Raw genomic sequence first — 26,449 nt, forward strand, 5'->3', positions numbered from 1 at the left:
TGTGGGGCTGGGCACCCTGCTCCAGGTGGCTCAGATGGCCTCCAGAGGTCCCTTCCAGCCTCAACCATTCCGTGGTCTGTATCTCCTAAAGAGAGATTTCTTGTTGTTTTCCCTTCCATTTTTTTTTTCCCTTTACTGAATGAATGATCTTGCCCAATGGTTCTTTTTATTCCCTGGCTCTGTGCAATATAACCTTTTTTCCTGCTGCTGTATTCAGTGCCACTTTGGAATTTCCGCAGAGGGATTTTAAAATGCAGAAGGAGCAGAGCAGTGTATCTCTTAGAGAATGGAAGACAAGTTTGTCTTTACGTAAATATCCTGTAAAGAACTGGAATTTGGAAATTAATTTAATTTCATGTTCATATGGCTGTTCGAGATACTTCAAACCCATCAATTAATCCTAAACTCATCTGATACACTAATGCGACAAAGTGCAGGATCTTGTCTTTTTCAGGGGTTGATACTATGAAGCCCACAATGAACAAAGCCTTAGGTGATGTTCACATTTGATTGGCCCTGAGCCCCTGTGATTAGAACCATCACAAGGGACAGAAGTTAATCCAGCTAAAGGTATTTGATGGTGGATATGAGGGAAGTAAATTGTTACTGTGTGTTCCTCAGAGGGAATGGTCCTATACAGGGCATTGGTTGCGGTTTGGAATTTGTGCCCAGAAAGATGAAGACCAGAGCTGTGTAAAAGAGAGGAGCACTCCAGAAGCTCCAGGTCCTGCTTATTTCTGTTATTGTTCTGCACTGGACATTAGTGCTTAGCAATCACTGGGATCCTCTGTATCCTCAACATTGGAGGCACATACATCATGGAGGCAGAAAGAGTAGTCGTGTGCTGATGTGCGTATGCAGGTCCTGTAGCTGTGAATCACTTCTCTGCAAAGAAGGGGAGAAAAAAATCTTACTGAGATAAAAATTTATGGCAGTAAGAATTTTGAAAAAGGGGATCAAAAGAAATCATCTTGATAAAGCAGGCCTGATATCTTCTTCCTCACCATTTTCTATTTCTACATAAACAAACAAGTATGAGAGATTGGAGTGGGGAGACTGTGGTTTATTACATGACATAAATATTCTTCACCCCTCAGAGATTTTGTAGGCAGAAGCCTTGTCATTGCTAATGTGTGGTAGCTTTGCAAGTGGTCTGGCAGTATGCTTGAATTAAAGCCAGAATAAATTTGAAATTAAGATTTGAATGTGTACATTATGGAAAGCCCCCCAAAGGCTCGTATTTCAGTGGTAAAATATTCAAATGGGGTCATTTCTCTGTAGCAGGTTTCTTTCTGGGGGACAGCAGATCAAAAGCAATGTCTCAGTGTACCGTACAGGTAGTGTTGTTTGTGTGCAAGCTGAGCAAGAGCTATATCCCTCTCGGCTTTTGCTCTGTAACACTGTGTATGTTTTACCTGACAGACAGTGCTTTGCATAGGTATTTACCTTCATTTATACATTCTGGCTTATTTACATTTTCTTGTAATTTAGTGGTGATAAAGAAATAAAACTCTTTTGAATATTTTACAAACTCTAAATTGCACATTTCTATCTTCATTTCTCTTTACCTCCTTTCTTTTGGTGTATTCATCTTTTCCTCCTTTAGATTTTTCTAGTTTATCTGTTAGATTTCTAATTTATTGTCTAATTTGTATTTCTAGTTCTCCTATTAGATTTTTTTGTATTTTCCTCTGTTATGACTACACTTCTAAAATTGTCTTTCCATTTATACCCCTCACCTTCTTTTCAAAACAGACTTAAAGCCAGTTCTGTGTAATAAGGAGCATTTCTCTATACAGCGGTATTCACTGAGTGCTCTCAAACGTGTGGTGTAGCTTTTTGCCTTTGAGAGGAGCGACCACACAATACTTGTAAATGTTGGTGGGTTGTTTTCATCCCTCCCTTTTCTTTCTATTTAAACAACTCTTGTCAGAGGCTCGTGTCTTACTGGACATTGGTGTTAGGAGAAAGACACCTCAAGTAGCGCAGCTAAACATTGCTGTTTCTACAAAAATAACATCCTGAGAGTTATTGTTGTACAATAGTAACAGCTAAACAAGCTTGCTATACTTCAGTATTATGGCCCAGGTCTGCAAGGGCTATGTTGTGGGTGTCATGTATGTTGTGAAGTCCTAGGACAAAGCAGGGATTAAGCAGCTCTTTCATTCTGTCTGGGACTGATACTTGCCAGTGGGAGAACCAGAATAATCTGTCACTAAGCTTTAAAGAGTTGAGCTGATCTTTGTTGTAGCCATGATAATCTAAAGATTAAAAGAAAAAAAAAAAAAAGGAGCAGCATAGAGAGACAGTGTCTTTCATTAACCAAATTGACAGAGTGGTAGTGGCTGTGTTAGCTGTATCTCAGGCTGTTGTTTGATTATTTTCATAGGATTTTAGAGTATGTTGTACAGTGTTTGGATGTGGTTTTGGGCCTTATGATGGTATTTCACTTGAGTTCTGCCAGTAGGTTAAGTTAACGGACAGGGATTCTCTGCTTTTCTGAAGTTCTCCTACAACACTGCGTAGTGTCCTTGAAGTTCTGTGTGATAGTGAAAGGGTTACAGATGCTGAATGCCATGGGAGTTATGGTGTTCCATGATGAGGAGTAAATGCTGCTTTTCAGTTTGGCCTTTTTTCTTATTTTTATGGTATGCAATCTTCAAACCAAATTTAGATGGCATTTTCTGTAAAAGTAGCTATAGTGGACAAAAGATAAAACTATGGAAAATTTGTAGGGAAAGGTATGTGTATATGTATCTGTATGTATATATTTTTAAGACTGTCTGGTTATGGGTGTATAAATCTCTCCTGGAATATCTTCCAATATTTGGAAAAATTATCTGACTTACAGAAATGCTGACAAAGTAGTAGTTTGAAATCTGTACTTATCTCTATGATCACTCTTCAAGATTGTATACTACTGGTATGTTTTTAATCTCTCCTTCTTACTCATCATCTTTGCGTTGTTCATTGCCCTGTAGAGCTGAGGGAGGTAGGGTGAGTCGTCTTTTAACAGCCTTGCCCCTTCTCGACCCTTCCAAGGCATTTGGGTATATGAAACCCATTTATACGGATAGCCTGACAAGTACAGTTTGTTTCCACAGTACAAAAAGAGGTGATAGGTCTTGTTATTGTAGAGCAATAGTGGATAGTGATGAGACAGAGCTTTATGCAAGTGAAGTGACGTCGGCAAGCCTGTGGGAGGACACAGCCAGTGAGTACTTCGGTGACAAAGCAAAATTCCTGTCACATTTCAAATTCTCTGCATTTGAATTTTAATGCTGGCAAATTAGTTCAGAGTTCAAAAGACAGATGACCTTTAGGGTCTTCCGGTTATGACAGAAACAGTCACGTTTTCATTGTGGCACTGTGGCTGCAGAGTAGTCCTTTTCACTGTTTGACTCTGATTTAAAGTGGGGTGAGTGAGGGTTGAGAATATCCAGTCACTGCACTCTTCAGAATCATTGAGAAAATGCTGTTTGTACATGCTCAAAAGCATAACCATGGAGAAGCTCCCCCACCTGCCCCCAAATCCCTTAGTGGTTGCGTTTGAATAGTTTCCCTTGCCAGTTTGAAGGAGGTAAAGTCAGAACACCGTGTAAAAGTAATGATAAAAGACACGTAGCCAAGTCACAGTGACTGTTGACAGCAGCATTCTTTAAGGACCTAGCTCAAATACATACCCCTGTGGTGGAAGTAAGTCTTCTGTATCACATTTTTTTTCCTGTATCTGTCTTTCACAGCTTTGAGGTAATTTATCCTTACCATGCTGTTATTTTGCCCTCTTTCTTTCTATAAGCTTTGATTCTGCACAGGGCACTGTGTTTTGATTATTTCTGTTGTGCTTGTCTTTTTGTACTAAGTAAGCTCTTCCCATTTCTGCTGGTTAATGAAGAAAAGTCACCAAACTTCACAGCCCAACCAATTTGGTTATGCAAGAACAATCATATACAGCCCTGTAAACCTTTCTAATATTTGTCTCTGTCTTGCAGGGTTATATTGCAGGATAAAAAGCTGTATAGAGCAACAACACTAGACAAACTTTGACTTTAAAAGAAGAAAAAAGAGCTTTGAGTTCCATATTTGGACTGTATTTTTGGGCACGAAAGCAACTCGTCAGTTTCTTATAAAGCACAGCATGAAATGAGCTTACATCATAATGATGCAGTGCTTTGATCCCCCGAATTAGCACTGCCATGTAAAACAGCCTTGGAGACAATGAGTGGTGAATAAGCATAACCAACAAAAACAGGAAAGCCACTAATGGCTGGATTTCATCTTTGATTTGGCAAATGAGGCACCAGTTAATGTCAATGGGAACACTTTTTATATGCAAAAGCAGATTGCATGACTAATTAGAGACTGAAGGCTGTAATAAGCTACCAAAGTGAGAATGTTCACTAGAAAAGGCAGACTAAACTTTGTGGTTTGTTCAGGGCAAGATAAACAAATTTAACCCAGATTAAAACAAACAGCACAATAATAATAATAATAATGTTAATCATAATAATCATCAAAATCATAATAAGTCTGTGCCTAAATTGGATAGGTATTGACCCTAAATAACTTCTGAACTTTGCAGAAGTTCAGTTTCTCCTTCATCATATAGTTAGCTGCCTGCCTGTGATGGAATGGAAGTGATGAAACAGACTAATCCACTTGAGAAAAGGAAATGGTTGTATTCTTGTTTGAGAGCTGGAAATCAAAGGGCTTTTCTGACAAGTGAGATTCAATAAAGTATCTGAAAGTATTGAAGGACTAGATGGATGCCCCAATAATGTCATCTTAATGCTTCTCATTATCAGAGACCTATTTTGTTATTGTGATCCACATCTCTTGTTAGGTGGGTCATTGAATTTAAATACTTTCGTTTTTATGGGTGGCTTTCTCCTCCATGAAGCAACCACCTAGCCATCTTAGGGAGAAAATACAGGTAGCTAAAAATAAGTTTCTTTAAGTGATCTGCTCTATGCCCGAGGTATGGAAGTAACTCGCTCTGTAGGATGAATAGATGAGTTCACTTTGCAGATAGTATGAAACTATACTTACAGGCCAGCAGAAAGGCTAACGTTTTATTTCCCCTCTTCATGAATTAATCTCTTTGGGAAGTTTTTCACCAGTTCCTACACAGAGCTTTTTAGAGATATGGAACTTTCTGTGCAAAATGCTCTAATTGTATTTAATTAAATAATAAGATACCACCTTGCAAGCAACAGTTGCAGAAAAAAGCAACCCACATTTATGTTTGGAGTTGACAGTGTAGCTGATTGCTTAATCTCCAAGAGTCCATGTGATATTACAGTACCTGTGTATTGCTGCTCTTTCAATTACAGAAACAATTCTCTACTTTAGACACAGAGTTTGAATCTTTTCCAAAGGCCTTTAAATTACTTTAGTACACTGATGGAAATTATTGAACATTTTAAAGGCTTTTTACAAAACTATGTGGATCTTTTGGGAGTGTGGTATTTTTTTCTCATCATGCTGTATTGATTCTTAATTGAAAAAGACTCTGGAAATGAAAGATGTAGCAAAGGAAGTTGTAGGTACCAAAGGAGACATAATTTGTGCTATTTCTCTTGATTCTAGAAGGATTTTCATTCTTTGGTTCTTGGCTAATTGAAACACTCTGGAACTGTGAGGAAGAAGAAGATCAGGACAAAACCTACTGCAGCAGCCCAAAAACCAGAGAATGTAACACTGTCCTTTCCTTATTTGCTAGGTATTCTGGCTTTCTGTGCTTATACTACCATGTAACGTGGAGTTTTATGCTTACAAATGTATTCTAATGCATACATCTTATTCTTTTTGCAGGTACTTGTGTGTATGTGTGTATTTCTTGTTTCACCTGCATGCAGAAGTTTTATAACAGGAAAGAATTTGTAAGTTTAAGTCCTGATCATTATGAAGCACCAAGGGAATGTGACATAAAGTACTAATGTAATAGGTGGAGTTTCTGTCCTGATCCAGACAAAGCCAGGGTTGTGTCAAGTAAAGTAGGCTTTTTCTCTTGAGATTTGGCGGTGTTTTCTTTGTTATCTGAAATTGTAATGGGCTTGTTTGGAGTCAGCACCAGTCTTAGCTAGTTAACATCTCTCGATGTCATTTGAAATGTGTTGATTCATATTGGTGGTAAGCCAGTTAAAAGATAATCTTTCAGCTTTCCTTCTCCATAGCATCTTTCCAAGCAGTTAGCTTTCCATCCTTCCCATTCCATGTTACTGAGCGGCACTCCCAGTTCCTGATGTCTTGGAGTCAGGAGCCCAGCTTACGTTCACCAGACAGTAAGGGATTCAGAAGTTTCCCTCTCAGGACTTTCCTATTGCCTTTCTTCCAGAGGTCCTGCCTTTCATAGCCAGGCTGATAGAATGGGACTCACCATTGTACTTTTTTTGCCACTTCGTGGTCTGGGCATTGAATGAAAAGCACTCCTTGTTGGTGGTTTCAGGTAACAATTTGGATTGTAAGTGGAGCAGCCAGGGCTGTTGCTGATGTTTCCCACACAGCAATACCTCTGGGAGTCAGACTACATCCCAGCACAGGTATGGATAGCAGTAAGAGGTACTGGCCTAAACCACTGCAACAACATTTCCCCAGAGCTCATCTTCTAAAGGATTTAACACACAGTAGATGAGCCATTACTGCAAAAACAGTTCCTTTTAAATAACAGAGAAGTCTAACCCTTTCTAATAGAGTGGTTTTGCAGAGAAGCTCTGAATCCCTCTGTGACAACGGGCTGTTCAGCCTGATGGGGCTGGTGTTTAAAAATTGTCATTGCTCCTAGGCTAGGTGGCATTTTTGTACCTCTAGAACTATCTGGAGAAGGGAAGGGTGTTTTTGTACGTCTTGAACATTTCCTTGCATTGCACAATTTTACAATCTCAGTTAAATGTGGTGAAAAATAATTCTGGGCGGTCATCTCTGCTGAATGATATTTAAATACATAGGTACTAGATACTTTATTGAAGGGGATTTTTTTTTTCTGTAAAACATTGTTCTATGTGGATTATTTTGCTGATTATATGAGCGGCAGGATAGTGAGTTGCTCAGTCTTCTTGTGTTACCAGAATTTAAGTTTTATTTGGTGATACCAAGGAATTCTACCTGTGAAGTGTATACTTCTCAATAGTGTTTGCAATATGGAGAGATTTTTAATGATTGATTATTTGTGTGCTTAAGAAGATGCTGGAAAAAAATCTTGTTGAGAGACGAAAGTATCAGTGGCTGTTTATATGCCTATGAAAGCAATTTTTTTCCTGTTTGTTTTGCCAACTTAACTTTAAGGAATGAAATCTTTTCTTCTCACTTTTTATATTGGGGAATTATACCAACCCTATAGGTTGCCACACAGAGGGAAGGAAAAAAATGAGAGTTGTAACAGTTAAAAGCTGTTGCCAGAGGAATGGCTTCTAGAAGCATAGTTTCATTTTGTTACCTCAGTGGATTTCATAGTGTTTTGTTTTGCCTTCATCATTTCTGTGATGCTTGGAATAATAGTAATAACGATACTTCTCTCTTACGCAATGCTTTTGCCTATCAGTCTCAGAGAAGGTTCTGAGAAACAGGTCAGTATTATGGCCCTGTTTCAAACGGGGGAAACAGGTGAATTGAGTTGCTGAGGGTTATCCAGTGTAACAACTGGCAGAGAAATTTCTGTCAATGTCATTTTTCCTCATAAAAAGCTGAGTCACTGAGTCTGAAACCTTTCATGGAAATTTGTTAGTGTCCAGGAAATTACACAGTTCCAGAAGTACCTGAAAATAACAGACACTGTAGCACAAGAGCAGCTAGAAACCCAGTGGCAAGGGCACACAGTGTGGACCAGAAAGACACAGGTTTCACTTTCAGTGCTGAAGTAAAAAGGAATTTGAACCAGTCTGTCTGTAGGTAATATCCCTGTCCCTAGGCATTGTATGGTGCCAGGCATACCTGCCCATCAGACATTGCGTCACTTTTCTCAGACACATTGCTTGATGACCAGTGGGACTAGTGAAGCCTGGTTCTTCTAAAATTGGTTTCCCAGTCAATCACTGGTGTGGACTGGATTTTCTGGCATTTATTGAGGACTGAGCTGATTTTATAGCTTGCATATCTTTAGTATGTAGGGAACAAAAACTTCTTTGTCGTCTAAGATTTTACAGTTAAGACGACTCTCCCCTCTGTAGCTCCCTTTTTCATACAACTTCTTGGAAATGCATAAATTTCAAATTTGCTAATGGATTGAAAATTCCCTTTGAGGAAAGGGAGGAATGGAGAGCCCAGGCATAGGTGGACACATACTGTAAGGTCATGTGTGATTGTTTCCTCAAGTACCTCAGGTGGAGTCATCAAACAGTTTGGGTTTTACCGTGATCCATATAGGAAACTTCAGATACAACAAACAACCAAGTGTCCCTTTTTTCAGTCCAACATATCCTCCAGCTGATGATTTTGGAGATGGGACCATGATTACATGAAGAGAGGGTGGTGGCTTCTCGCCAAAGAAAAGCTGTAAATAAAAATCCAGACCAAAACCCTCTGGTTGAGTCTTTCATATTGCAAATTCATTCAGACTTGAAAACACGAAGTGTAGAATTGCTGTGAAGTTTCTGTTATATTTCATGTATATAAGCATCAAGACAAGAAAATCTTTTTCACTCAAAGGAGGCTTGAGTGTATGTCAAGCTTTGGAGAAGATAGCTGGAGGCCGCTTGACTCAACAGAGAACAACAAGATAGATAAAAAAAAAAAAAGCAACATTTTTAATAATTCAGATTGAAAGTATGATGAAGGGCTTTATTTCTGTGCAAGTCCTTTGAAGAAGAGTTGGCAGTCTCACATAAGAAGAGCTGGGAGATTGTTGAACAGATCACTCGAAGAGGCAGCCTTTGTATACCTTTTTATGCTGAGCTGGAGTCAGACATGCAAAAGAAAAGGAAAGGAGCAAACTTGGCTGTGAAGAGAAAGGAGCCAGAATCTTGAATGCCTTGTGAGCTGTGTGACTGCAGCGCGTAGGGCAGATGTTTTCCTCCAGCCTTGCTGTTGGAAGGGCAGCAGTGGGACAAAAAGGGTTGTGAACATATGGCCCATAAGGGCATAGTTTGTATGGAGGCAGTTTCCTAAGGGTTGATGTGAAGTTTGGTTTAGAGAGTGCTGCAGTTATTTTTGAAGACATGGTTTAGCTGTCAGTAAAAGAGGGAGATCTGATCTTATAAGATCCTAGCATTCAATCAGTGTTTTATTTGCCACTGGAGTGGGATGGTGAGATGGAAAACAGGAGCAAAGAAGCTTGGCAGTAGATAGGAAGGGAGAGGAATTAGAGGATGCATTAGATAAATGTCAGTCTGGGAGCCTGATGCATGCTGTGTTCTTGCAGCAATGCCTGGTGCTTTCTGAGAGTCTTGGTTCCTATAAGGGATCTGTCGTACCAGTTACCACCTTCTCATAGTCCAGTTGATGAGAAGAATTGCTGCACATGGTCTGCCATGAGTGAAAGCTGCTTCTGTCCTCTAAACCATTTTAGCAGCAGGCTCCCATCACAGGAAAGTGCTGCTAAGCCCCCTCTGCCTTTAAGAGATCCATCCTATTACCTTAGTCAGTAATAAACTGTCCAAGATTCACAACCAGTATAACAGCCTCCCTGGCTGTGACTGTGAACCTCATTATACCTTTTTTTACTGTACTGAAAGTCCACCTCTTCTTAGTCTTTGCCTTGTATTTCTAAATCAATTCCTGTCATGGGAGAGTATTATACAAATTTTGAAAAAAAAAAAAAATAATTGTGCAGCTGCATTAATCAAAGGAATACTGTGCTGAAGGAAATGTCAGGCCTAATAGCTTGTCAGTGATCAGTGGCAGAAAAGCTGCTTTCAGCTAGTTTGTATGGTTTCTTCGACACTAATTAAGAGACTCAGTACCTTTTAAAATGCGATAAAAGGCGGGGGAGAGTGGGAAAAAGCCCGGAGATGTGCTGTACCAGGAGTGGAAAATGAGGTCTGCCACATGTGAGGAGCTGTAGCTCTAAGCACCCTTGCCTTTAAGGTTGTCGCCCTGTGTCATCTGGGTTAGTAGTACATGTAATTCCTAGTAAGTCAAAATCCTGAGCTGGTTATCAGGCAGTTGTCTGTTTTTCTTTCAAAGAGGGTTTTTTTCTGTTGCCTGCCCAGATGGGGAGAGCCACAAGGGTCACAAACTGGCTATGCTTACCTGCAAGATCAAGGCACTGTAGTAGCACCTGACTGTTAGTGCTCCAGACCTGATTTATAACTCAGTAGAACCTACACAAGTTTGATTGGCATGCATTAGAAATTGTAACAGAAAACCAAGAAAGTTGTCCTTTGTTCCATACTGCTGTTGATGCTGACATTGCTCAGGACTGTCACTGGGATGCAGGGGGGGGCATCAGGGGGGAGTCTTGGCAGTGCAGAGTAGAAGGGATGTGTTCTGTGAGGACGTGTGTTGTCATTTTGCCATCGAGGTGGACATCTTGCTGTAGGCCTGACTCATCTGTGTCCAAGCAGCTGCCAAAAGAATGATCTTTGATTCTCTCAGTTCTCACCAAACCTTACTGCTGGGTGTGTGATCTATCCAGTGCATAAAAATTGCTGACTTTATTACCTCATATAACCCAGACTAAAAACTTTATACGGCCCTGGCTATTCTCTACAATTGCTATTATCAGAAAATTCCTATGAGAGAAATGTCAGCTTACCACCCTCTGTATATCCCCCGGTGGTTCATTCTCAAAGGAATCAAAAGATAGAATTATGCGTGATGAGCTGAGCTACGTGGGGGGAAAAAAATCGTGTGGTTTGGGTTGGTGTGTTATTAGGGAAGCTGGTCCACTGAGTGCCTCATCCATCATGATGCTCTTCTCTCATTCGTTATTTAAATGAGATGTCCTCATATCGTGTCCCCACCCCAGTTCTTCAGCACAGTAGTTTTTTCACAGAAAAGTGAGAGATGCTTGGCATTTATTGTGGCAGTGCTATAAGAAAAGGCAATGGCTGTACCAAACCACAGCTGAAGAGGATGATGTGTAACTGAACTGTTTCTTGGAGTTGGTCTATGAGGAAGAGCCAAGGGTGTTGGCGGGTGGGCTTTAAGATGAACTAGAGTCAGAATTAGGAATGTACCTGAGACATAAGTGCAAAGTATTTTTCTTACCACTAATTTTGTTGTCATTAATACGTTTCTTTTACTCCATACTTCAGTTTACAGAAACTGTGGGGTTTTAAGCAAATGGGATCCAGGATGAAAGTGAGGCAGTTTTCTTTCTCTTTCACATAGATACGTAGATACATACACTTCCCTCCAGCTAATAGTTAAAATAATATTTATATTGGGCAAATAATTTCAGCAATGAGAAATTCAAGATGAAATTCTTCCTTTGCCTTAACTGGGGCAGTGGCTTATATTTGGTAATGGGTAATTTGCTGCATGGCAAGTCTCTTCATTTTGTCCACAAAGTCCATATTTGCAGCTGAGAAACCTCCTTTTTTTTTTTTTTTAATCATTTAAGCAGCTATGTTATAACAAAAACTATTTGTTTTTTACTGTCTTTTTCTGGTTAATGTTTGACTGAAAACTTTACCATACTTGTCCTGGCAAAAACCAAACAAAACCCAACCAAACAACAAAAAAACAACCACTAAGATTGCAGATTCTAAGCTCATAAAAATTGCTTTGCTTTTTTGATTGGCTTTTGAGACAGCAGGGTGTGTTCCTTGTATTCCATCAAATTTTGCCCAGCAACCAGGCAAACATGCCTTTTTAAATTAAAACCGTGGTATTCATTAACATGATTTTGGTAACCAGGACTTTAAGACTGAAACACTGAAATGTCAGAACACTTAGAGCAAAACATAGAGCAAAGATGGTGCTAGAAAGGTCTGCACATCATTTGTCCTGACAGTGTGGCTATGGTAAAGTATTGTTTTGCAACAGGTAGGTAGAGCCCAGAGTTAGAGATATTTCATGCTGTGTGGCATTTCTACAGGAAGAGAAGCAACTCTAGCTGCTGCTTTTGGTATGTATAGGTAGGGAAGAGGCCTGAAGGAGAGCATCAGATGCTGAAAAATGCTGAGAGCACACATGCTGGCCTGAGGAGCCAGGAGCCCTGCACTAAGGGCATGAATGAGCAGTAGAAAGTCTGCCCCAGCTTTTGGAAGAGGGGATGTGGAGGAGCATCCATGAAGTTAAATGCCAGGAAACCTCACTTCATATCTCCAGGCAAGCAAGCCTATCTGTCTTAACTTTTTTGATCACGCTTCAGTGTGTGTGCGTGTGTATATACATACATATATATATATATATATACACACACACACACATATATATATATATATATATACACACACACACCTGCTGCCTCAGTTTTAGGACCTAGTCTTTTCAGCACTGGTCCAAGTTATCTGTAACCAACAGATTCTTGGTACTTAACCTCTGAACTACCCACTCCCCTGGTATGACTTTTGTCCTACTTCTGTTAGGAAGGAAAAAAAAAAAAAAGGTGTGTATTTGTTCTGGATAAACTCACCCAGAGGAGGTTTTCAACCACTAAATGTAGTGGAAGAAAACAGAATTGGATCAAACAAATCCAGTCTAAAGTCTGCAATTAGTATTGGCATTTGGAGACTTTCAAATAATAGGTTATATTCACTGTGAGGATGAAAAATAATAAATATTGTAAAGTGTTTACTCTTCAGTTAAAGTATTTGCCCTCGATATTTTAATAATAGCAGTTTTTTTTTTTTTTCAAAAGTAAGATGAAGCCTTGCAAATCATCTAGAGCTTATTGTCACAACCCTTACCTCTGTAGGAAGAAGAATATAGCATTAATCATAACACTTTTTTCTATATATTTTGGCTCTGAAGGTTGGTGGCTGCAAGAGGTCTATAAAAACTTCGGCTAGAGTAAAACCCTTTGTTGTTCAGGTCATTGGCCTAAAGGTCATTCTGGTGCCACAAATAAATAAATAAGGCAGACGTCAAGTTTTCAGCTTTCCATTTGACTAAAATGTAGCATCTGAGATGTAAGGTTCTAGCTGGGTCATGCCATTAGGTAAAATGTTTGTGAACTGCAATAGCGCATCATGAGAGAAAGTTTTAAGTGTGTAAGGTCCAGTCCTTGTGTGCCTTGGTTTTCAAAAATGGCCTTGCAAGATACATTCAGTTATAGAAATGCTGTTTCAGAAGGATGAGTAACATTTTCCTTCATGATTGCTGCTTACTTCTTAGATGTAATAGGTTCCAGTGGGACTACTTAAAGTTAAGCGTGTATTTAATTGCTTTTGCTGGATGAGCATATTCGCACGTCTGAAACCGCATGAGCTATTGTTCAGTACATAATGGCTGGTACATCTTCCCATGAAGTTACTGCATTAATTCTTCACTGTGACAATCCAGGAAGTTAACATGAGTTACAAAAAGTTTCCACCATAAGGTCCTAGTTTGTCCCATACATTGCAGGGTGGCAATAGAAGTTATGTAGCTTGTAATCACTGTGAAGCTAATTGCCAGTTAAATCCAATGGGAAATATCACTGGGTTTATTCCAGTTATTAGTAAATGCAAGTCTGTGCTAATACATATTTACACCTGTCTTACGATTTTAAGTGGAGACAGCAGGGTTTCAGAGGATATTGAAATGAATTCAATATCACTTTAGGTGGTCTTCCATCACTTGGTGGTCTTTCTATGCCAGTGGTTTATGAAGTGCACTGGAAGTGTGACTGTGCTGACAGTTTTCTACTGCCTCTGCTCATGAGAGATCTGTTCTGCTCATAAAAATTGCTTCACCTCCAGGACTGACAAATTGGCACTTCTTGCTAGCTATGCTCAAATGGGCTTTTTATGCAAATAGATTGGTTTTGATTGAATTCAAGGCTGAAATATCAGGAAAAGCTTCAACAACCAAAATGTTCTGTTTTGTCAGTAAAAGGATACTGAAACTGCCTAATTTAAGGGACATCATGTAAGAATCATAGAATATCTTGAGTTGGAAGGGAACCACAAGGATCATCGAGTCCAACTCCTGGGTCCCTAAAGGACCACCCAAAATAAATAAATAAATAAGATCATGTATATGAGAGCATTGTCCAAACGCTTCTTGAACTCAGCAGGCTCGGTGCCATGACCACTGCCCTGGGGAGCCTGTCCCAGTGCCCGACCACCTCTGGGTGCAGAACCTTTCCCTCACACCCAGCCTGACCCTCCCCTGTCCCAGCCCCATGCCGTTCCCTCGGGTCCTGTCGCTGTCCCCAGAGAGCAGAGCTCAGCGCCTGCCCCTCTGCTCCCCTCGTGAGGGAGCTGCAGGCCGCCATGAGGCCTCCCCTCGGCCTGCTCTGCTCTGGGCTGAACAAACCAAGGGACCTCAGCCGCTCCTCATACGTCTTTGTTGCCCTCCTTTGGACATTCTCTAACCGTTTTATATCTTATACTGTGGTGCCCAAAACTGCACACAGTGCTCGAGGTGGGGCTGCACCAGCACAGAGCACAGCGAGACAGTCCTTTCCCCTGACTGCCTGGCAGTGCCGTGCCTGAGGCACCCCAGGGTAAGGTTGGCCCTCCTGGCTGCCAAAGCACGCTGCTGGCTCATGTTCAACAGAATTTAGTCTTTCTACTCTCTCTGATTACTCAGTGGGGGAAAAGAGCGTTATCAGAGGGGGTACTCTGAGGGCCTACTTAGAGCTCCTGCTCTGAATGCTCTGAACTACCCTTCAGGAGAACTTTTTTCTTTCCTTGATCACGTGGGAAGTAATCTCTTCACACAGGCCATCTTTTGGCATCCTAAAACTGAGGCAGCAGGAATACCTTTCAAGGTGATGAATAAAGTTAAACAGATCTCCTTGTCTGAAGATAGAGAAGTGAATATGCAGGTCTGGGCTGAGGTCAATGTGAAATCCATTAGTGGTGTTATAATAGTAAGTAGTTCATTTTGGTTATCTTCTCTAAAATTGGGTAGAATGTCAAGTAAATTAAAAAAAAAAAGTGTGTGTGAATTTTGTTAAAATCGTCAAAGAAAATGCTGAATTACCTTATTTTGTTCCATGTGATTCATTCCACATGTTCCTTTGTTTCAGACATCAGCAACAAAAACAGAAGAGCAGATTTCTTTTGGAAATGCTTTTTCCACTTATGTGGCACATGGAAATATGGATTGTATTGCCTGTAGGCTGGGTTAAAGTAAACCAGTCTCAAAATATGTCAGCCAGCTGATGCAAGCACCAGTGTGGAATCAGGTTGGGGTATATTTGAATGTGGAAGAGTTTGTGTGAGCAAGAAACGTGCCTTTTGTTGGGATATACAAGTGAGCTGTAGAAAAAGTTAGAATAAGTGTTGTCATATTCATTTGTTAAATTAAATTGTTCCCAACTTAATGGCTATTTAGTGGAGTTTTAATTTCCACTCAGCAGCACGCTAGCCCAGCAGCTATGTCTAAACTGTGAAGAAAAGCTTGTCTCCTGCTTCTAGAAGCAGCGTGGGACAAAGGTAGATCTGGGGTGTCATGGGAAAGGTAATCCTGTGACTTCTGATGGGCAGATAGAAAATGGTTGTAATTTAGAGGTGTTTTGTTCTGGGCAGTGGCAGCTACCAAAATTCCTGTGAGTGCTGAGTCCCCAGCAATCGCTAACAGTGTCTGGAAGTGCAATCCAATCAATGCTGCACTTTCAGCTTTGCAGTTTCACTTGAGTTTTCTTAAGACCAGTTTTGTGACAGCCCACGTGTTGAGCCTCGGTGGTAGAAGAGCAGGTTTGAAAACTTGTGCCCCTCAGTAGGAGAATAACTGGTGACTCGGTGCTGTGTGACTTTAGCTCTGTTTTTTCACGTGGAAGAATGCAGATTCCCTCTTGGGCCTGCTGGGGTTGCAGGTTAGTCTTTTTTTCTGGAGTGGAATTTAAAACGTTCCAAAGGACAGGGAGCCATTTGCATTGACTGTGGCTGAAGCCAACCACTAGGGATGATGCTGAACTCCATTAGAATAAAACCAGTCAGCCTCTCATCCTGGGGAGAATTTCTTGAGTTGCTGCTGCCCATGCTGACATTTGTGCCCTGTAATGGGTGCCATTTAAGGAAAAACTTTGGTTTATTGCTGTATGAAGTTAAGCTGCAGATAAGTCACTTTCTGGCAGAAGTATCTACGCATTCTGAATTATGCCTGATCATTTTGGTGACAAAAATAAACTTTTATTGCTTTTTATTAGTCAGCCTTGCAGATTCAGCACAGCTGTGGATGAGTGAGCTGGAGTCTATTCTGCTTGCAGGTAGCTCACAGAATCATTAACTATTTGCTATAGTCATTGAGAATCATTAACTATTTCCCCATCTTTATTGTTACTGATACACAAGCCTTAAAGACTCAGTTGGAGACTCAGAAAACTGTTTGAATTTTTCAGGGCTAGCAATTAGGAAAAACATCTTTTCTTTACTTCTAAATTGAGCAAGGTTGATTTAGAAGGCAGAGAAAGTAAACACATACTGCTGTTTCACAAAGTCACCTTAGAGAGTCTAATCATCTTTTAATTTAGAGCAGTGCCTTTGGAGGGCAGCAGGAAGCACTTTATGGTACAGTAAAGGGTGATACCCTTTCATCAGTGAGTATGACTATAAGAATTCAATGAATTAATGTTTTTGTGAAGCCAAGAAATAAAGTAATGAATAAAAATTCCCCATGCCAATGATCTGTATTCCTTCCCCTTTCAGGGTAAGGAAGAATGCCTGTAAAAGTACAGTTTACTCTCACACACACGTGTTGTGTTGCCAAATGGAATGAAAGTAGTTTTTTCATGAAATCCTGTGTGGTTTTTTTTTGTCCTTTTTTTTTTTTTTTTTCCTGGTTGGCAAAGGATAAATCAATGACAAGAATTTCTTATATGCAACTTGCATAAATGCGCCTAGCATTTAAGCAGTTTATCTGCAATTCTAACGGGTTGCATTACTGATGAATTACTCCACCTTAAAATTTAGCCTCTGCCAAGATTTCAGTGGTGACTTTGGCATGCAGGGTACCAAGGAGACAAGTGCAAATAGGAATAAAATTCAGATATAGTCAGCTATTGAAAACATTGAACAGAACAGATGCACACCAGAATTCCGAACTATTGCGCGTTGCAATTGCTGGAGATCTGCTAGTTAGACATACATAGGAATTTGCATAGGTGTCATGAAATGGCATATGTCTCTTTCAGAGAAAGCATGGGATTGACAGTTAATTTTTAAAATCTTGCCATTTAGAGTTGTTCAGAGTTGTAAAGAGGTAAATTTCCTTTTAGAGTTTCCTTGATATACTTCAGTTTTGTCCTGCAGACTGTGCTATTTTAATTTTTTATGCTTAAGCACATTAGTTTTACTTTTCAGAGGGAGCACAATTTGAGTTTCCTCTGTCTCAGAGTACCAGTTGTGAATGCTCTCATGGAGCCTCTACTCAATGCATTCTAAACTTGGATCCCTTTTGAGGCATATGCCCTTTCCAACTTGCCATGTTTCCCATGTCTGATAATAAGGAAAATCAATTCTGCCTGTGCTTCAGTCCTTGTCCCCAGATTCTCAGCAGATCTGTGAGACAGGTAGCGATTTTTTATCTTCTTTTTACCTGCTCTGGAAAACTCTTTTCTTGAAGCTTCCTTGAATGCTTTGGCCAACAAAAGCCACAGGAGTTCAAGTGCTGTGTTTCTTTTTCAGTGACAGTGGACTCATTACTTGTGATAGTTGTACACCACTGGCTATGGCGTATTACTTGCAGATATGCTACTTATGATAGTTGTACAATGGCAAAAGGTCACCCTCATGCCCTAATACTGTTTTCCTTTTCATATTTATCTCATATTCCCTGTGACCTAAAGCTGAATCTTCATTTATAACAATGAACATTATTGTGATCTTAGCTTGGAGAAGAGAAGGCTAAGGGGAGACCTTATTGTACTTTACAATTACTTTAAAGGAGGTTGTAGTGAGGTGGGGACTGGGTTCTTCTCCCAAACACCAAGTGATAAGATGAAGGGAAATGGCCTCAAGTTGTGCTAGGGGAGGTTTATTTTGTATATTAGGAGAAATTTCTTTACTGAAAGGGTTGTGTGGCATTGGAACAGGCTGCCCAGGGAAGTGATTGAATCACTATCCCTGGAGGTCTTCCAGAAATGTGTAGGTTTAGAACTTAGTAGGGTGGTTTAGTGGTGGACTTCAGTACTAGGTTAAAGGTTGGACTAGATGATCTTAGAGGCCTTTTCCAACCTGAATGATTCTATCATTCTATTTACTTCTTGGCTCACCGTTTGAGTCACTTTAAGTATCACTATGACTGGGATGATACAGCAGAGATGTTCCCTTGGCACAGGTGCAAAGGTTTTTCAAGACTTCTCTCAATTTCCAAGTTTTTATCTTGTTCCTTCATACTGCAGTACTTTTATTTTCACTATAGGGTAATAGGACAGGTTTCAAAGCACACTGTTTGGTGCAGCTAGCATTGCGTGTTCCTTTGTTTAGCCCAACATGAAGGCCTCCTAGATGTGAGCATGTGCCATTGTCAGAACCAAGAATATAGAGCTGGTCCTGTTAAAGTTTATGGAGCAGTGTGCTGGCCCCTTAGGCACACTGGAGAATCCTAGCAACATCAAAGCACTTTTCCTCTGATCTCTAATTTGAGAAATACCTGAAAGTCTTTGAATTTTGTATGATTGATCTTTTCATTAGTCCTAATTTTCTTTTCATTACATTGGTCAGAGAATCTATCTTCATTCGAGAAATGTCTCCACAGTACTGTTGCTTTGTACGAATATGCAGCAGTGCATGTTCATGGAGTGCTGTACAATTTCTACATTCTGTATATGGATTATGAAGAATTGTACTGTTGTTCTGTGTCATCATAGAGGCTTGAATGGCTAGCATTATTGATTGCATATCTTAAAGATTTATATTTAAAAATACTCAGTGAAGGAAACAGTGTAGTTGATGATGTGTAGTAGGAAAATCTACCTTCTGTCCTTTTTCAAAAGGACAGTAGGGGTCATTTTGTAAAGCACGTGTAACTCACAGTGACTTCATCTGGAACTGCAAATGCTCAGCACTTTGTAGTAATCAGCCCCATGTCTCCTGATAAAATTATGCCCTTGTGGCTTTCTCGTCTCAATTTTTCCATAACTAATATAATCCAAACTATATTATCCTATTAGGAGACTCTTTTCCTCCAACAAGCAGCGTGCACCTGTCTGTTTACCAGGAAGAAAGCAGTAACTCTGTTCTGCCTTTGTTTGTTTCAGTGTTAAGGGAGATAATTCAGGCTGTACATAGGGGAGATTGAGCTAGTTCAGTTAAAATAAGTACATTAATTCTTGAATTGAGACTTTCTTTATGCTTTTGTTCCTTCATTATTCATTTTACTTACTTTGGCTATGTCTGCAGTGGATGGGGAGAGAGAGGCTCCTTCAGAGCACAATTAGGGCACCTATCCCAGGTCTCTGTTTGGAGTTAACTCTCTTCTTTTCACCAGCTAGGGGACATAGCCTCCGAGCTCTGTAGGTGCCTATCTCCACTTAGGCACATATGCTGGTTGGCTTGTTTAGGGTTGGGGGAAGGATGAAGTTTCTCTACAGAGGAACTGCTATTATATAAAAAGTGCTTCTACATTATAATTAATGAGTTTCCAGTCAGGCAAAATGCAGAGTTTGAGCTGATGCGAACTCTCGTCACAAGTAGATATAAATGCAGATGCATTGTCAAAACTTTGAGTTATCCCACAGTCTTCCAAACAAGAAGTAAGGCGTGTGTTACAACAAAATATTTTCCTTTCCCACCTCCATGATTAAGTTCCTTCTGTTACTTCAGAGCCAGGTGGCTTGAAGCATTCTGTACCATTTCTGTCTGTATTATATGAGTTAAAATTGCCAAGAGAAGTGACCTTTAGGAAGTCAGAATTCAGCCAATTGAAAATTTGGAAAGGCAAAAGTGTTATTTTTAGCAGTAGAAGCTCTGTAAGATGATGTGCAGCACAGAGCAAAAGGTATTCAGGTTTTCACAGAAGGGCTGTGAAAACAAGCCTTTTGCAGGTGTCTGAATAGCCGGCGAAGCCACTGAAGCTTCCTCTAGCTGCTGTGAATTTTGGGAAGTACTCCTTAGACGACCTTTCTTTTTTCTTGGTGTGTATGTGTGTGTTAATATCAATCCCTGTTTATGGAGCTGAAACTTTTCACGTATCCATGTGTGCCACCCACAAAATGGCATGCATGTGCTGCTTGTGTGTCATGTTTGCAGAGACATTTGGTATTCTGAGTGGAGACAGAGTCTTCAAAAGACTGGGGGAAAAAGGTTCAGCCTTTGACTCAAAATCTCCACTGCCCTTCTTTTGTTATCCTCTTTCCCCTTCCATATTTGTTTAAGCATAATAGAGAGTCAGGTTGATGGACGTGAAGAAAAGGCAATTGTAACAATTGTGAATCTCTCTAAAAAATGTTACTGCTATGAACTCATGGTAGGTGGCAGATACCCCCTTGGCAGAGGACAGTTCGTATTTATTTTCTCTGCCAGGTACTCATCAGTGCAAAGGAAAACCAATTACAGCAGAGGTCCTCTGCATTCCTGTCTATCAGAGAGAGTGATGGCAGCTAACCCATAATAAAGTGCCTCTTGCATAATGAAATAGCTATGGTGAGAATCCCTTCATTATACACGTGCCTAGTCTGTGGCACCTTTGTGAAGTTACTCCCCTGTTCAAGTGCTCCTGGTGCAACAGCATAGGTGTGAATGCTGAAAGCTGCTACAAAAGAGCTTCCATGTCATGTCGCTCGCTTGCTCTCCCTCCTACCATCTGTGCTAATGCAACTGGAGCTAGAACAACTGTGTAACTCTAGATGAAGAGGGAAACCACTGTGCTGGTTTAAAGGAGGAGTGAGTGCCCCGGTGATAGCTGCCTTTTGGTGCTGAAACAGACCATAAAGTACATGATTGCTCCCACACAGTCTCCAGTGTGAGGGGAAGGGACCAGAGAGTGGTTTGAAAGTACACACTGAAAGTATAAATACTTTGGGGCTTATTCCATGGAGAAGTAAACTTAAAGCTCCTCCTGCTGTTACTGAGAACCACCAGCTGATGTGCGGGTCTTGTGTTACTCTTCAGCAGGCACCCTAGTGGCAGGTTGATGGATGAATCTTGCCAAGTAACAGCATCATTCAATAAGCTCATATTTTTTCTGTGTTTCTTCCTCATCATTTACTGTAAAATAGTTAAGCAGTCCTGATCTTTGGGCTTAGGATGTTTCTGTAAAACAAAGAAGAGCCTATGTTGCTCATATAACCCTATGAATGAGGAAGCAAAGGCCCCTGCTGAAAGATGTGTGCTTGCACTGTCCATCTGTTCTCCATCTCTGGAGAAAACAATGTAGAGGTAAAGATGGTGTAGGAGTCAAAGAACTTTGAAACATGCTTTGCCTCTTTTACTTTGCAAATTGTTCACAGAACTCTAAATACATTCTTAAAAACCATTTGAAGCACGGATGGCATTTGAGTTTGTTCTGTGTATAATTTATACATATTTCAGCTGCAGACCGTAGCCAAACATTGCTTGGATTACTTGTAAGTCGTTAAGGACCAGGTTTTTCAAAGATCACAGTCCCAGCAAGAAAGGCTAGGACTTGAAATGCAGAAAATTTTTTTTCATGCTAGCTAAAATCACAAGATGGCCATTGCCTTGTGAGTTGGGCACCTGGTGTTGAGGATTATCACCTGAAAATCTGTTCCTGTGCACACTCCTGAGAAGTGGTCTTGAATTCTAGTGGCTTTGTTTTTCTCACAGGTCAGTGTCCTAACATTGGAAGACTACCTTGGATTTTGCCTGTTATATGGCCAAAATAACTGCCTTGACCTGATTTTACAAACCAGATTTGCATGTCTGCAACATACTTTACATGACTTTCTAGGTAAGTGTACTTTTGGGTTGAAAACACTTGTAAGTCTTCAGGGGAAAGTTCAAATAAACTCCTGAGTGGTGCATGAATTGTTTTTCTAGACTGCTGTTGTTGTTTTTAATAAGATCCATCTGCCTCAAATTTACTTCCATATAGAGTATAGCAAAAGCACGTGCACCACCACTGAAAGTTTCAAACTATAGCTAATGAGAGCCACATAAAAACTTGTGCATCAGCTCCTGAACTGAAAGTTTCACCTTCAGAGTACAGGATCAAAAGCGCAATAGAAATCATTGCTCTGATGTCTCTATTGAGCAGACAGTATCATTAGTACATTTTTTCTAAGTGCTATTTCTCTCTAGTGTGCATTACCATTAAAACTTCCAGTACTAACGTCTACATTACTTTCCTTTTGAAATGAGGGTTCATTCAGTGCCTTCCCTGGTTGCTTGAACTATGAATGATTAGCTCTGCATGAGGCACTTTGTAACCCTCCCGGTGGAGGAAGCCATATGAAAATAAATGTTACCTTCAGGTATATTTTGCATACTGTAGCTGTGTGTAATTACTGAGCCTGGGATTCACCATTCTGCTGACCCAGAATTCCCCAATGTGCTTTGTGCAGGTTTTGTGGCAGTTTAAACAAATGTAGTTGCAAAGGATTACAGAGATTAGTTGTTATTTCTGTTATGTAAGATAGAAGAATAGGCAACTATTACATAATACATTAATGTTATTAAAGTATGTCCTTCTTTGGAGGGCCACCGCTTTGAGGGTCTGGCCTTACAAAGTCATTAACGGATCATTTTCTGATTATGGTCTATGGATCCCTAGAGGTCTATCATTTGCTGAGACCTGAGAAAGGTAATTAAGAAAGGCATGGATATTATTAGTATGTTAACACTGTAAGGTCTGAAGGAAATTACTATGGGTCTGTAAAAAAAAAAAAAAAATTTAGAGCTTCTAGCCAATACATGGGCATACCCTGCATTTTTTTCAGGTCTTTCTAGTAGGAGATGTTTAATCTGCCTCAGCAGATTTCAAATTCTGTAATCCCATCATAGTTTAGAGGCACTTTGAATGCATGTGTGCGTTCCCTGGGTGTGGAGGTGAAAACAGCATGGCTGTGGTTACTAACCTGTTGAGCTACCTCACAAAATTCACGTTAGTAAATGGTAGAAATGGTCTGGACCTGTGCAAACCAACATCGAAATCAACATCTGTCGGGGCTGCTGTTGTGTCCTGGGAAAGTCGTAGATGAAACTACAGGACGGATAGGAACCATCTGTTTCCAGGTTTTAAAAAAACACCCCTTCCCTCCTCCCCATAAATTTAAACTCTCTTTTGTTCAAGTGAGGTGGAGGAGTTTGGATAGCCCCAGAGAGTTCTTTACTGTTGCAGCTGAACACTTCTCAGCTTTGTCCTCCTTGTATTTGCTGTTCTGCGTAGGGCAAATTTACCAAGAAGCTCAGCTGAAGCTGAGAGAAGATCCTCTGACTTGGAAAATGCCTCTGAATAAATTATCCACTGTGAAAGAATGATACGTTTTCTACCTAAGAGCCAAAAATGTGAAATAGTAAAGGATGTTCTTAGAATATTTGCTGAGAACCTGGGCTCCCTGGAGGAAAATGAAGCTTCTGGAGGGTGATTCAGACAACCCATTTCAGGAATCTGCCTCTCTTTAGTGACTGTATGTGGAAGTCAGGTATCAAAGTGGGATTTAACTGCCCCATTAAGTAAAGTTAAATGGTGTGAATGCCCTTGGTCAGCAGCTTTCAGGGGGCTGAGCAGTGCAGGTAGAGCGTGGCAGCTGTGCCTTTAGTTGGGGACTGCATGGACACAGCAGCCAGAAGTAGCACTGGGGCAGAATAGATGCACAGATGCGTGCAAATCCAGAGGGGAAACTAGAGTTTCCCATTGTAGGCTTTCTGGACAGCAATTAAATGGATAACTATTTATATTCTTTAATTTTAGTCACTTTCAAATGGTTATAGTCTCTTCTCATTCCCTGTCCTTTGGTCGATCTTTCCTGAGAGCAAGGGCACTCTCCAGCTCTCACATAAACTCAACACTTTCCGCTGCATAGGCAACGTAAAAAGGCTCACACATTTCATTTTCTTTTGCTACAACATATATGTAGCTGGGTTCAAACTTGTTTCTATGTAGATTTTTTAGTTATTTTTTTTTCTTTTCAAAACTCAATAAATGTGCTGAGGAATACAAGTACTTGTAGGCACTTGGTGAAATTCCTAATGTTTTTATACAGAAAACAAGTTTAGGTGTTCACAGGAGCATCTTTAGGCCCTGCAGCCCACAGATTCACGGATTCTTGACATATCCCTACAAATGAGCAGTAATTTTTGGAGACAATGCAACGCCATTGATTCTGAAAAACATAAATTAAGATACTGAAAACAAGGTCTCTATTTGGGGCTGATTAGAGGCCTGCCTCGCGGAAGGCTGACTATTGCCAATCCTCATGGGAATGAGGGACTTAAACATGTCACTGAAATATGTACTGCAAGTTCCTTCATGATAAAGTCTCAGATAAATAGGAAATACCTCAAACATGCATCTTGGGAAAGCCAAACAAATTTCAGATGGAAATGAATGGAAATTAATTCAGGGTGTAGACTTAAACCCAGCCTCTAGGGATACAGTAATTGTGCCTTTTAGAAAATGGTCTCCTGCTCTTTGCATTTTAACTATCTATAATTACTTTTGTGGTTTGTTGGTTGTTGAGGAGCTTGACAAGCTGGGAATTGGCGGATTCAGTGTTGCCTTTATTTACAGTGCTTTTGCCAAGTCATTAAGTCAGCAATAGGAGGCTTTATTCTGACAAAACTAATCCCTCAGTGTGGCCAGACACCACATATTCCATTTAACTTCGTGCCACTATATAAAACTGTTTTAGCCAAAATTTAGGCTGGCAGGAATTGTCAGAACACCACCAAAATTAGTATAGATAAGCCAAATTTTTTTTTCTTCCATCCCTGTCATGTTTTTTTTTCTTTTTTCTTTTTCTTTTTTTTTCCTCGCAATGAGCTGTGCAAAGAAGATTTTTACTAGGGCTTTATGTAGACCTAGATGACTTCTGTTGCTCCAGTGAGGTTATTCTTATACTGCCAAAGGGGCAGGAGAAAGACAGACACTCCTGCGGGGACATGGAAAATGCCAGGTAGCCCCAAGAGCTTTTGGAGGTTGTTGGATTTGTTTGATTCATAAACAGAACAATATTGCCTGCTGCACATTGAGTTCTATTTGCTTGGGTTCGCCAGTATTGTCCAGCTCTCCCAGTAGCTGTCTTTAAACGAGGATGAAGGGCTAGTACATAATGCAGTTGTGCTACCAACGTCAAGGATTGTTGAATAACCGTCGTGGGGCATAGTCCAGAGATGTGCTGTGTGGAGAGCTCAGGGGCACTGTGACATTGTGTGGTACAACTACTAATTGTTATTATTCTTTCTTTCTAAAATATCAGGGCATGTTTCTATCATCATTCTGCAGCTTTTACTGTCCTTGTACAATTTGGCCGTGACCTCATCAGAATAATATTTGAATCAGAAATGAGCAAATATCTAACATCTTTACACTGAAATTTTCCCAGTTTTATTAACTGTGGGTGTATTGAAAACTGACATTAGCAGGCACTCTGGCACCAGCAGTCTGAGGTTTCTGGGGAGGAAGGGGGCAGGTGTGGAGTTGTTCCGATAAACTTAATGCTATAAGATCAGGCAATTTATAAATTACCATGGGATACAAATTCTTATGACTTGACTATTTCGCAGTGAAAATTAACAACTGAAAAAAGTAATTTCAGGTTTAACTCTTCCAGAGTGAGTGGAATTCTGTGTGGAATATGTTTGACTAAGATTGTCATGACTGTTGTTAATCTTCAGTCATTTTTTCACTCCAGAAATAAGGGTCAGGTTTAATCCAGAGCTGGCACACGGGGAAGGCTAAATGCTGTGAGAGAAGGGGCGAAGTTCTAATAGCGATAGCGTGCTTTCATGAGATGGGAGGGAAGCTGATTTCACTTTTTAAAAAAGAGAGGACAAGGATAAATGATCAGAGCATTAACTGATTTGTAAGCTGTTTTTTACTAAAGAAGCAAATTGTTTTGGTAACTAACATGTGATACAAAATGTCATCTGCTCCAATCTTATTTTTGCTCATACTCACGGGGCTTTTTTAAAATTAGGTGTAACAGGCAACAGCCCATAAAGCACTGGAGATAGAGGTGAAGATTCCTGATGGAAAATATTCAGTAAATTTGGTGATTTCTAAGTTATAGATTAATTAATGCCTTCAAGACTTGAAAGAATCTCTAAAATCCAAAATTGACTTTCTTCATGCAATGATAGTGTGTTGTCTTGAGAAATTCTTCTGTCATTATTATGTGAAATGGGATGCTAGCTGTTTCCTAACAGCCTACAGGAAAACAATGGTAATTAGAACGTTAAAGGGTCAGAGTTAGTGTTTTTTTTTTTTAATTTTGGAGATGTTTTTTAATTTTGGATAAACTGCTCCAATTTCTTACCTGCAAGATTTGCTGCTTTTATTTCCATAAATTATT

General features: G+C 40.1%; 1 long non-coding RNA gene across 6 annotated transcripts in view; it reads left to right on the plus strand.

Moving 5' to 3' along the window:
- Nucleotides 1–26,449, plus strand: part of LOC106031698 (uncharacterized) — a 524,145-nt gene that overhangs the window by 28,256 nt on the left and 469,440 nt on the right. For all 6 annotated transcript variants that reach the window (XR_010832897.1, XR_010832893.1, XR_010832898.1 and 3 more), the window contains one exon: nt 21,762–21,885. This is a non-coding gene — a long non-coding RNA (uncharacterized lncRNA). The remainder of the gene's footprint in view (nt 1–21,761; nt 21,886–26,449) is intronic.

The sequence above is a fragment of the Anser cygnoides genome, chromosome 7, assembly GCF_040182565.1.
Source record: "Anser cygnoides isolate HZ-2024a breed goose chromosome 7, Taihu_goose_T2T_genome, whole genome shotgun sequence".
Classification (NCBI taxonomy): domain Eukaryota; kingdom Metazoa; phylum Chordata; class Aves; order Anseriformes; family Anatidae; genus Anser; species Anser cygnoides.